Genomic DNA, 12,265 nt, shown 5'->3' on the forward strand with positions numbered 1-12,265 from the left:
ATCTGATGACTGGGAAAAAGAGGTTCTGGAACATAAGTCTTATGTGTGAGGTTGCTGGGGGAAATACACACTTTGAGGAGGAAGATGGGGGTGGGGGGGACAGCTCCCAGCCTATCTTACATTTGCAGAATGTAAGATATATGAAACGCTCATATAATATATAAAAAAATACGGTATATTTTTTCTGTATTTATCAGTAATGCCTTCATGTATGCTAAATAGTTGACCATTGGGTTGAGGACTGGGTAGGTTGGGATGTAGTAAGGAATAGGACTACCAGAGAGAGTGTGAGAGAGATGGAGGGAGAGATGGAAAGAGGGAAATAAGGAGTATATGAGAGCAGGTTCAGAATGCTGTCCCTCGTGTGCTGTGTGTGCTGAACTGTGAGAGGCCTGGACACATGCAGACCACGAGAGACGGCTCCGCTCAATCCCTGTTTATAACCCCCTACACCCTCAGTGAGCCCTCACTGCTACTGCTTACACACACACACACACACACACAAAGACACCACCGTTTTTAATAGTTAAATAAAATAATTGATTTATTAACAAGGTATTCATGAAGAAATTGATAATACATCTTATCTCATCCTATCATGTTGAATCTTATCTTACTTCCACTACAACAAAATAAATAATTATACTGTATATCATTACTCAAATATCAATGTGCTGTATTCTTATGATTTAGAATCACCATGGAAATGAGTGTCACGGCTGTTTGAGTGAGCGGACCAAGATGCAGCGTTTTCGTAGTTCCACATATTTATTAAAAGTGAAACTGAATGCAATACAGTAATTACTTGAAAATACAAAACAACAAACCATGACGCAGAGAGGACACCACACTACTCAAAAGACAATAACCCACAAACCACAATGAGGAAAAAACCCTACTTAAATATGATCTCTAATCAAAGGCAAATGAGGATCAGCTGCCTCCAATTAGAGATCAACCCCAAACAATCCAACATAGAAATAGAAAACTGGAATTTAAACATAGAACTAGAAAACATAGATCAGCCCCAAAACACCCCCTGTCACACCCTGCCCTACACTACTATAGAAAATGACATCAGGATGTGACAGCAGACTGGTTTCAAATCAAATCAACACTAACTCTGACTCTTAGCAACAACATTCTAAAGTCAAACATTCTATAAAATGTGCTTTGTTGTTGACATGTTCTAATGTTAGTATTGCCCTCACAATGAAATTAAGTGTCACTGGGAACATGGAAGGGCATTAATTTACCTTGCCTTGGTGCTAATCTGTTTCTGCTCTCTTGGCAATTCTGTATGGAATTGTCATGCAAATGGAGCCATGTTTAGCTTGAAAATTACAATGGAGTAGGCAAAAGTATAAACAGATCTAAGACCAGTCTATTAATGTGAGTGGAGGTCCTGCCTCCTTAGTTATTTTATGAGTGATGGCTTATCAGCCAATCACATGACAGTTAGTGCTTTTATTTATTTTATTGAACCTTTAATTAACTAGGCAAGTCAGTTAAGAACAAATTCTTATTTACAATGATGGCCTACCAAATGGCAAAATACCTGCTGCGGGGACGGGGGCTGGGATTAAAAATAAAAAACATATAAATATAGGACAAAACACACATCACGACAAGAGAGACAACACTACATAAAAAGAGACCTAAGACAACATAACAAGGCAACAACACATGACAACACAGCATGGTATCAACACAACATGACAACAACATGGTAGAAACACAACATGGTAGCAGCACAAAACACGGTATAAACATTACTGGGCACAGACAACAGCACAAAGGGCAAGAAGGTAGAGACATACATCACAAAGCAGCCACAACGGTCAGTAAGAGTGTCCATGATTGAGTCTTTGAATGAAGAGATTGAGATAAAACTGTCCAGAGTTGTTTAGCGATTTAATGCTTTTTGCGTTCGGTTTGGTTTCGGTTTGACTATTGAAAAATAATCAGGAAGGAAGAAACCCAGAACCCAGAACGGTGGAAGCTGCGGTGGTGGTGGGATATCAGAAACAGCAAGCGTAGTGAGTTACAGCAGCGCATGCGTACACGTGACATCCGCATTGAGGAAGAATGTGTAGAACTGTTCAACTCAAATGGACCGCATGTCATTAGAGTCTGAATCCATTTGGTATAATATCCGCTAATGCAATCAGCTGATGCCGCCACACTCAGGTTTCCCGTTTGAACTGGCTCAGCTTTATTTATATTTGTTGCGCGCTGGATTGAGCTGTAAGTATTACCTCAGAAAGTTCTCGTGTCGGAGCTAGTTGGTCTAAAGTGTGTTATTTGCAAGTTGATAATAAAAGGCTTCTTTCCATGACTTCAAGAAACGAGGAGTTGGCGGGGAACAGGATAATTGATCTAGCTAACGTTACAGTACAGGAGTTACCGTTAGCCAGCTATGGTAAAGTTAACAGGAGATGGCTAATCAACTCCAATGGAGCCAACACAACACTATTATTTAGCTGCTATAATAAATAATGATAAAATGTTGTTTTGATACTCTCATGGTCGATTACTCACCCACAATTCTTGTATTTGTATTTATTAAGGATCCCCAGTAGCTTCTGCCAGGGCAAGATTAAGATTAAGACAACTACATCACAAATAAAATAAAACAGTACATCATACAAACATTAGTATTTTTAGTATTTATTAGGATCCCCATTAGCTGTTGCGAAATCAACAGTTACTCCGGGGGTACACCAACTTTACCTCCCGTTGTTTTGTATTTTTAATCCCAACCCCCCAGTCCCTGTCCCTGCAGGAGGTCTTTTGCCTTTTGGTAGACCGTCATTGTAAATAACAATTTGTTCTTAACTGACTTGCCTAGCTAAATAAAGGTTAAAGATTTTTGATTAAAAAAAAATACTCTACCACTATATACAATACAAAATGTATAATTCCACAATACTACATTACAATGTATGTGCATATAGAGAGAGTGTGTGTGTGTGTGTGTGTGTGTGTGTGTGAGTTTTCACAGTCTACGTTGTTCCATAAGGGGTGTAGTTTTATCTGTTTTTTAAAAATCTGTTTTCACTGCTCGCTTGAGTCACTTGATGTGGAAGCGAGTTCCATGTAGTCATGGCTCTATGTAGTACTGTGCATTTCACAGTCTGTTCTGTGAAGAGACCCCTGGTGGCATGTCTTGTGGGGGTATGTATGGATGTCTGAGCTGTTTAAACAGACAGCTCAGTGCTTTCAACATGTCAATACTTCTCACAAAGACAAGTAGTGATGCAGTCAATCTCTCCTCTTCTTTAAACCAGGAGAGATTGACAGGCATGTTATTGATGTAAAATTGTAACAGCAGACTATGATCGATGATGTCAAAAGCTGCTCCCACAATCTTTTTATTATCAGTGTGTCTTAATAATGGAGCAGGGAAGGGGTTGTATTGGCTGAGCTAGGCTGCTCAGGGCTGGGTAGAGGGTCTCACGTGCCTTACTGTGGTGGAGGTAGTTGTGGAGGTGGTGGTTGTGATGATGGTGTTGGTGGTCAGAGTGGCCAGATGTGGGGCCACCGGGCTGCTAGACTAAACCTGTGTGGAGAAAGATTCTCCAGAAGTCCACAGCTACAGGCCTGACTGCCTCCTCTACAGGGCTGCTGCCCACATGTGCACCTTACCGCCCACTCGGGTGGGCACGCCACGTTACACATCCCATCTGCAACTAAAACATGTCAATAAGGTAGGAATGTTGCGTCACACTGGTGAGGGAGGGGTAGGAGAAAGGGGTTCAGGGGGAAACGGTGGTTGGGGCAGACAACTGTAAATACCTCTTTTGTTTGGTAGACTGACTCCAACTTTTTCCCCTCCTGGAATGACAGAGGTAGAGACTGACTGTGTGGGTCATAACATCAGCGTTAGCCTTGTAGCCTTTACGTAATGTGTCACGTTGACTTCGTTTAGGCCACTGTATGTTAGCCTATTAGCCCTTATTGTGGCCCTTGACAATACATGAACTCATGGTTTGTTATGGTGTTGTTCAGTTGTTTGCTGAACCATCAATGGTAGTTGGTTGACCTACCATGCTCAGCCTTGCTATGCACTTTAATGCCCTGATTGTTTACCCCCCGGTGCCGCAGAGGTCAATGGAAACTCCCAGTCAGTCAGAGTGTAGGAGGCTGGCAGGGATATAGGAACTGTAGGTAGTAAAGGTACGAGAGAAAGGAAAAAGCAGTGTGGGTTGAGTGTGGGTAGGGATGTTCAGTCCAGTCATACGTGAAGTGTTTTGGTGTCGGTGTCCAGCGTACATACGGTATCTGACCAAGGATCCAAATCCACCTGAATGAACGTGTAAACGGAGAGCAGAGCCAAACCTTAGCGTGTCCTCCTATTCCCATTCACCGTGCTGGCTGATGGGACACGTTTCGGCTGGCCACCCCAAGGGGGAGGTAGGAGATCCGGAGAATGGGTGATGGTTCCAGAAGTGTGTGTGGGGGGGGGGGGGGGGTCTGGAGAATGGGTGATGGTTCCAGAAGTGGGGGGGGGGGGGGGTCTATGGGAATCTAAGGTGTTCCTAGTGGATAAAATACTAGGTAAGGTTACAACAAAGCACTGGTGAAGTTAGATATTGAACGGAGAGAATTAACTTGGTTGTTAACATAAATTACCTTGTTATCCTCAACTTACATAAAATGACAAAAGTGGACCGATCAAATGTTGATTTGCTTAATTATAATTTTATTTCACTTTGAGCCCTGTGCTGCAGAAATATGTACAGTCCTGTTTTGCAGAAATAAACAAAAATAATTTAACAAATCATAATCTGTCCACATTTTTCCAACTTGCGTGAATCTCTTTGATGGTATCGTACCTTGAACAATCACGTACAACATTGCGGTATATTGCCATTTTTTCAAGTTGTAGGTTGTGTGTATTTATCTTATCTGAGGCACGTTACTGGCCTCCAGATTAACTAAATGGTTGTGTAACAATCCGATATGCTGCAGGAGAATCACCAGCGAGCTATCATCTCTGGACTTAAACATTTCCTTCCTCTTACCAATTTGTTCCTAACGCTCACTTCCTGTTCAGTCTAACATCCATGCCAACCAGCTCTCTGGGAGATGGGTGATATCATCATATCAGTCCATCACCAAAATATGACTCTTCAATTTGCACCATTTAAAAAAGGAAAAAAGAGAACTATTCTGAACTGGGAATACACCATATTTTCGCTTTGATTCAAGATAGCAAACAGATTTTTAAGGTGCAGACAAGTCAATTGAGGGGTTAAAATATGGGTGTGGTAGAAAGGAGAGGGAAAGAGAGTGAATGTCCAATAGTTTCCACTCATATTAGCCATTGAGTCAGAGTGTGGATGAGGATGGGGAAGGGCAGAGGAATATCTCCCCCAGAGTAAATACACATCCTCACTTTGCCATTGTAGCCTAACGTCTCTGTGGCCTCACCCACGCAGTGTGGTCAAACAACTTCCCCTTTACCTCACTATGCAGCCATTGTACTCCAATGTCTCTCCCTCTCTCCCTATTTTCTTTTGCTTGGGGTTTTTGGACAGTGTAAACGATACAAAGGGCATTTATGTCTTTGGCAGTAGCTCAGTGTCGAGGTCTCTGTCTGTACACTAAGAAAGACTGTTGTATGGCTTCCCTTCGCCCTGCAGGGTTATTGGCTCGTATTCTAGAGCAGCCAGAGTCTTTACAGGTGAAAGGCAGCCATGCCTGGCCAGAGCAGGCTGGTGGGTTTCAGGGAGGTCTGGCAGCAGAGAAGGTGGGGTAGACTACGGTCTCCTCTGATCTGGAGCCCACTTGGGAGAGCAACACAGCTTAAGTGGCCTCTGGATAGTTGACGTGAGCAAAATATTTTCAGAACTGATTATGTGTGTGTGTGTGTGTGTGTGTGTGGGAGGGGGGGGGGGGGTGTTCTGGTCATGTGTGTGTGTGTGTGTGTGGGAGGGGGGGGGTGTTCTGGTCGTGTGTGTGTGTGTGTGGGAGGGGGGGGGGGGTGTTCTGGTCATGTGTGTGTGTGTGTGGGAGGGGGGGGGGGTGTTCTGGTCATGTGTGTGTGTGTGGGAGGGGGGGGGGTGTTCTGGTCATGTGTGTGTGTGTGTGGGAGGGGGGGGGGGGGTGTTCTGGTCATGTGTGTGTTTGCTCCCAAATCATAAAAATTGAAAGAAAAGGTGACATTTTTTTACCGCCTGATAAAGTCCACCACCCCCCAACATTTTCCCTCCCTCATCTTGACATATTTGTATTTTATTCCAAAGATAGGCGAGAGCCAATGGAATGCGCCTGGCTCTGGTTTCTGAGTGAAAGGCGTGTTAATACTTCTGACTCTAATCACAGAGTTCACATATTGGTTTGATTTGTGCAGATCAGGCTCTAATGGGCAAACACTCGCAGGGCTAGTCAATGTGTGAGTGGATGGAGCAGGGCTGGGGCTCACAGATATACGGGTCACTGTGTGTGTGTGTGTGTTACAGATATGCAACCTTTGGAGCTTAACCTTGTCGGCTGAGAGGGTGCAGAAGATGTGTGTGAGACATGTAATCTGTGGTAGACACTGCCCTGTGCTTGTGGGGTATCAGTGAAGACTCTGAGTGTACTGCATCAATGTGGGGTATTAGTGAAGATGCTCTAATGGGCTGAGAGCAAGGTACTGCAGCTGCTTTGAGATGGCAGTGGAGAAGAGGTGTAAAAATCATACGTGTTCACCTCCCCTTCTATATTGTCCATGACTCTTCTCAGCTCTACCCAATTCTTAGTCCACTGACGGTAATACAACATCCACCCCCCCACCCCTCCCTATATCCTTTGCTGGGAAATCAGATATTTTGCTAAAATTACCTGCGTTGCTCAGATTTTCTCTCATTCCTTTCCCTCTCTCTCTTTCTCTCTCTCCCTCCTTCTCTTTCTATCTCCCTCTCTATCTCTCTCTTTCTCTGCTCCCTTTCCCCCCTTTCACTCTCATCATCTCCATCCACAGAAAGCTGTGGGTCTTTTCCTCTGTCCTGCAAACTGAGGTCTGCCTGGTGTTGTGTGGTTGTGGCCGGGATGCTGCAGTTGCCAGGTTTATGGCTGGACGCTGCGGTTGCCAGATTGATGGGTTATTCCCGTAGGAGGGAAACCAAACAATTCCTCGAATGTACCTTCAGACTCCTGAGGAGAAATATACAGCATCTTGTCCCTTTAGTCAGGTCAGGCTGGAAAGATGGATGAGCTCAGGATTATGGGGGATGGTAGTTGTGAATACAGGGCCTTGTTTAACAGGGCCTTGGTCTCTCTTCACAGCATCATAGACAGATGAAGCTAGACTGAGAGTAGGTTTGGCTGCGTAGACCACTCTGTCACACACTGACAGGCTGGATCATTGACTCATAGGGAATGTAATCCAACAGTTGTGCTCCTCCAAAAATGTTAACTATGGCAGATATGAGAGGGGTGCAGGTTGTGTAAGATTCTAATATTCTGCTGGCCTGCTGTGTGGCCTAGCTGTGCTGAGGCAGTTTAAACAGATAATACATCTCCCCCATATGGTACACACACATACACGCCAGCACACATTGCACCCGTACACACACTCACACGCACACACACACACATCTCCTCCCTCACATGGCAGGTTGACTGTGTTTACCCCATCCCAGACACACGGCAATAAAGCATCCAGGTTTTCCAGAGTGTCCAGGCCAGGCATGGACACTCCTCTACCCCCTATCCTGGGGAGCTGCACTTGACCATGGGCCCCCTCCTCTGGAGAGCATGGAGAGTCCTGGCTGTCTGATGTGTATTCCTCTGTGAGTGTGGCTGTGTGTTTAGTTATTAAAAGGTTGACTTTATGCAAAGTGACAGTGATGATGATACATTATCCTTCTCCAGGACTCACAGAGATAAACACTGTTGTGGCTGTGAGCCACCGTGATGATTTACACTGTTTTGGTCAGTCGAGGTTAAAGTGAGGAGCTCAGCGAAAAGGTATTTTTCCTCTGTGTGAATGTGTGTGTGTGTGTGTGTGTGTGTGTGTGTGTGTGTGTGTGTGTGTGTGTGTGCGCTTTTTGTGTGTGTGTTAATGCGTGCGTGTGTGTGTAACATCCCTGATTCGCTCTCTCTCTCTCTCTGTGTGTGTGTGTGTGTGTGTGTGTGTGTGTGAAATATGACAGTGAAAACGGCTGTATTTCATTATGTGACAGGGATGGAAATGTCTCTGATAGTGAAACAATAGTGTTGAGGAGGTTAGCTAGTGTGTGAGAGAGCTACTTAAAATGCTTACATTCAGCTCTGAAACTGGAACCAAAATATGGGGACTTGAAGAAGACTAGAGGAGTATCCTATGAAGCAGGTTTGAGGAGTTAGTGAGGTAACTTTGGTCAACGCTGAGTTAAACTCTGGATAACCAGTCATACAAAAGTGGCTTACCTTTTACCCAGGTACACTTCTATGGCAATGAATCCTTCAGAACTAACCTGCACTGGGGGCAGGCGAACTCACGGCTATCTCCACTTACCCTGAATGAAATGACTGAGCCGCGAGTTGAGGACCAATGAAATCAGATTCACTCCCTCTTGCAAAGATTGCGTGCAAAATTACTTGAAAAAATGTACATTTTTAGAGTACGTTTGTTATCCTTTCCCCAATAGATCATACATAAAAAGTTGTATAAAAATGAACTATTACAATTTCATGGGACTCATCAAAACAGTCAAACAGAGCACAGCGATACCACTACAAATCCACTAATTAATCGACTCCGTCTAAATCAGATTTTAAGTTTTCATATACCTTCATACTAAATGGTACACTGTGCCATTGAGCCACATATAGTGCTGTACACACTGCCTTCCACTGCCCAGAAGTGCTTAGCAGTGGGTACTCAGGTAGTGGGACTGTAATGGCATTCTTAGTTAATGGAGGATGTCTCTACTGCTGGGCATTGGAGCACAAAATGGATCCTCTCTGAAATGAAGCCTTGTTTCCTCCTGATGTCTGCCCTCTGGGTTCCAAAATGGTGGACAGACAGTCTGCTTTGCTCAGACTGATGCACTTGAAGTGGAGGTACTGTAAGACATTAACCTTCAGCAGCTTTCTGATATCTGTCCGGTATTTGGTATGTTGTATATTTGGTATGTTGTATATTTGGTATGTTGTGTATTTGGTATGTTGTGTATTTGGTATGTAAAATGTGAAATTAACATGACTTGTACTACAGGTATATGATCTTAATATTTTTTTTGCCGTTTTGCTACAGCTGGAAAATAATTCTGCAGCAACAGGAAATGTGAATTATTACATGGATTATAATGAATGGACATTTTTGTAGTGGTTGATACATTTTTCGTAACGGAAAATCAAGTCTGAAATGTAAAAGTGTACATTAAATGAAGGAGGATCAAATGAAGATCCTACATCTGTATAAAATGAAAAGCCTGATGTTAAATATGTTAAATATGTATCTGTATTCGTGCAGTATGTCGGCATCTGTACATGTGTCCGTGTGTATTTATATGCATGCGTACTTGTGCGTGTGTGTGTAGATGCATGTTATTGTACGTGCAACGCTACATGCTAGCTTGGATGCGTGTGTATGCGGTAAAGGAGGAGCAGCTCGCTGGGCCGAATGTTGGGTGCCGAGGCGGGCCGGTCCGGGGCAGTGTTTATGCTATGCTATGATTAACACCGTCCAGGTGCTCTGTTGGCAGGCCTGGCCACCCACCGCCCACTGTTGCTGCTGCTTGAGACACACATTTCCCCCTTCGTGGCTGGGCCCAGTCATCCATATTTACAAAGCTGCGCGAGCCAACACGCTGAACTATTGACCACCATTTATTCTTATTCTCAGACTCTCATAAACAATGCTTCTTCACTGACAGAGAGATGGAGAGGGAGAAGAGAGTCCAGAGAGGAGAGAGAGGTGTAGGCGGCTGGGGGAGGAAGTTAGAATTCCACAATGAAACAGAGTGTAAGTAAGGAGGGTGGAGGGGATGGAGAGGAGATGGGGTGTGAAATAGAGAGAGAGAGAGAGCGAGGGAAAGAGACCAAGGGAGAAAGAGACGGAGGTGTGTGTGTGTCGGGCTCCTTAGCTGTGACGGTCTGCTTCAGAGGGAACAAGCTGAGGATGAATGCCACAGACAGCGCTCAGATGGCGTTGAGCATTTCATTAACCCTATCTCCCCTGGTCTAGACAGGAAGGACCAGGCCTGGCCCCACACAACCATTGCCCTGTTGAGGGAGCTGATCTTGGGGCTGGGTCAGCGCTTGCCGAGCCCCTGGGAGGCAGCATGCTGTTTGTTTTGCCCTAGTTGTGTACTGTATGTACCCACAGTCTGTTTGTTCAAAATGGCTTATTCATGCTTCACCTCTATTCACAGGATTCTCACACTGAGCTTGCTCAGAAGAGATGTCTGTCCTCATGTTTGCTGATTGGTCCCAGAGCCGAGAAGCTGTCAGAGACTGAGGTCAGAGTGAGGAGAGAAGAGGACAAGAGGATAAAGGAGAGGACAAGAGAAGAGAAGAGAGTAGAAGAGGAGAAGAAAGATGGATAGGAGGAGGAAGGGAAGGAGAGCAGAGTGGGGAGCTGAATCAATAGTCCAGAGAATCTGCATTCTTCCCCTCAACTGTCTGACTCAGTGATAAGTGTTCCTAATTGTGTAATCACTGGCATTGGTATGAGTAGTTGTGTAATAACAGTCGTTTAACACAATATCTCATCTCACTCCCACTCAGTGTATCAGTACGTATTCACACCTGTTTTCTTGACGTCCTGTTGGAATAACTAACTTTTTGGCATCGGTTTGTGTTTAACATTGTACATTTCTGTGACACCAAATCATTTCATCACCATATGTTTTTTGGCCAAAACTCAGTTTAGGTACTATTCATAGGTTATTGAAGTATAATATATTATATCATTATTTGATATGAAGCATATTAGCATGTTTTCGTTCATTTAATAACTGATGTATTTGTAATTTCAGGGTACAGCAGAATATTGACATTTGTCCTTAGGATTGTTCTGTAAGAGAGAAGGTAGAGGCCCTTTGATCTGCGGCCTACAGAGTATCAGTCCTATCCCTGCTGCAAAGGCATCTGGGATGCTGGAGGAACCACAGGTCTAGAGAAAACACACTCCAAGCCTACTCTTTGAGCACTGGATTTTACAAGCCAAACAAGTGGTCGGGCCTTCCCCCATGTCAAATAAATATGATGTCAAACAGATAGTCATCAACCATGTGTTTTAATTGTCAGACAGGAAGATTGGATTTGATTTCCGAGGGAGATACTCTGAATGATTGGTTGTCCTATTTTACAAAGCTATAACTATAAGCAAGCAAGAGCTTGAACTGATGTGACTGAAATCCATAACTGAAACATATCGCCTTCAATTTAGGATTATGGTATAGTTAGAATTATTTTAGCCTTATTTAAAGATGCAGTCCTGGATCTTAAGCACTTACAAATGCGTACAATATTGTATGAATTGGAATTCGTATAAAAAAACAAACAATTGTGCTACATTTTTGGGGACCCGTTTTGGCTAGTGAACACTACCTTCAAAACTATTGGCTGAAATTCAAACCTTTGGAGCATCACTTTAATTCCAGATGTAAGGACTAGTGTGAGACTGACTGAGTATACCTACACACACTTTGCTTAGAGAAAAACAGGAAAGCACCACCCACCAAAAATATGATATAAATGTCTACTACAGTGCCTTACAATAGTATTCTTCCCCCTTGGCGTTTTTCCTATTTTGTTGCATTACAACCTGTAATTTAAATGGATTTTTATTTGGGTTTCATGTAATGGACATACACAAAATTGTAAAAATTGTTGAAGTGAAATGAAAAAAGATGACTTAAAAAAAAAAAATAATAAAGGAAACTAGAAAGTGGTGCGTGCATATGTATTCACCCCCTTTGCTATGAAGCCCCTAAATAAGATCTGGTGCAACCAATTACCTTCAGAAGTGACATAATTAGTTAAATAAAGTCCACCTGTTTGCAATCTAAATGTCACATGATCTGTCACATGATCTCAGTATATATACACCTGTTCTGAAAGGCCCCAGAGTCTGAAACACTGCTAAGCAATGGGCACCACCAAGCAAACGGCACCATGAAGACCAAGTGAGCTCTCCAAACAGGTCAGGCACAAAAGTTGTGGAGAAGTACAGATCAGGGTTGGGCTATAAAAAACTATCCGAAACTTTGAACATCCCATGGAGCACCATTAAATCCATTATTAAAAAATGGAAAGAATATGGCACCACAACAAACCTGCCAAA

At 43.5% G+C, this 12,265-nt stretch overlaps 1 long non-coding RNA gene across 1 annotated transcript; it reads left to right on the plus strand.

The window, feature by feature from the left end:
* The first annotated feature begins 1,960 nt into the window (after window positions 1-1,960).
* Window positions 1,961-11,194, plus strand: LOC106587372 (uncharacterized). The gene is made up of 2 exons (XR_001324427.3): window positions 1,961-2,247; window positions 10,350-11,194. It is a non-coding gene; the product is annotated as an uncharacterized LOC106587372 (long non-coding RNA).
* Window positions 11,195-12,265: the final 1,071 nt, after the last annotated feature.

This window comes from Salmo salar, chromosome 26, assembly GCF_965601325.2.
Source record: "Salmo salar chromosome 26, fSalSal1, whole genome shotgun sequence".
Taxonomy (NCBI): Eukaryota; Metazoa; Chordata; class Actinopteri; order Salmoniformes; family Salmonidae; genus Salmo; species Salmo salar.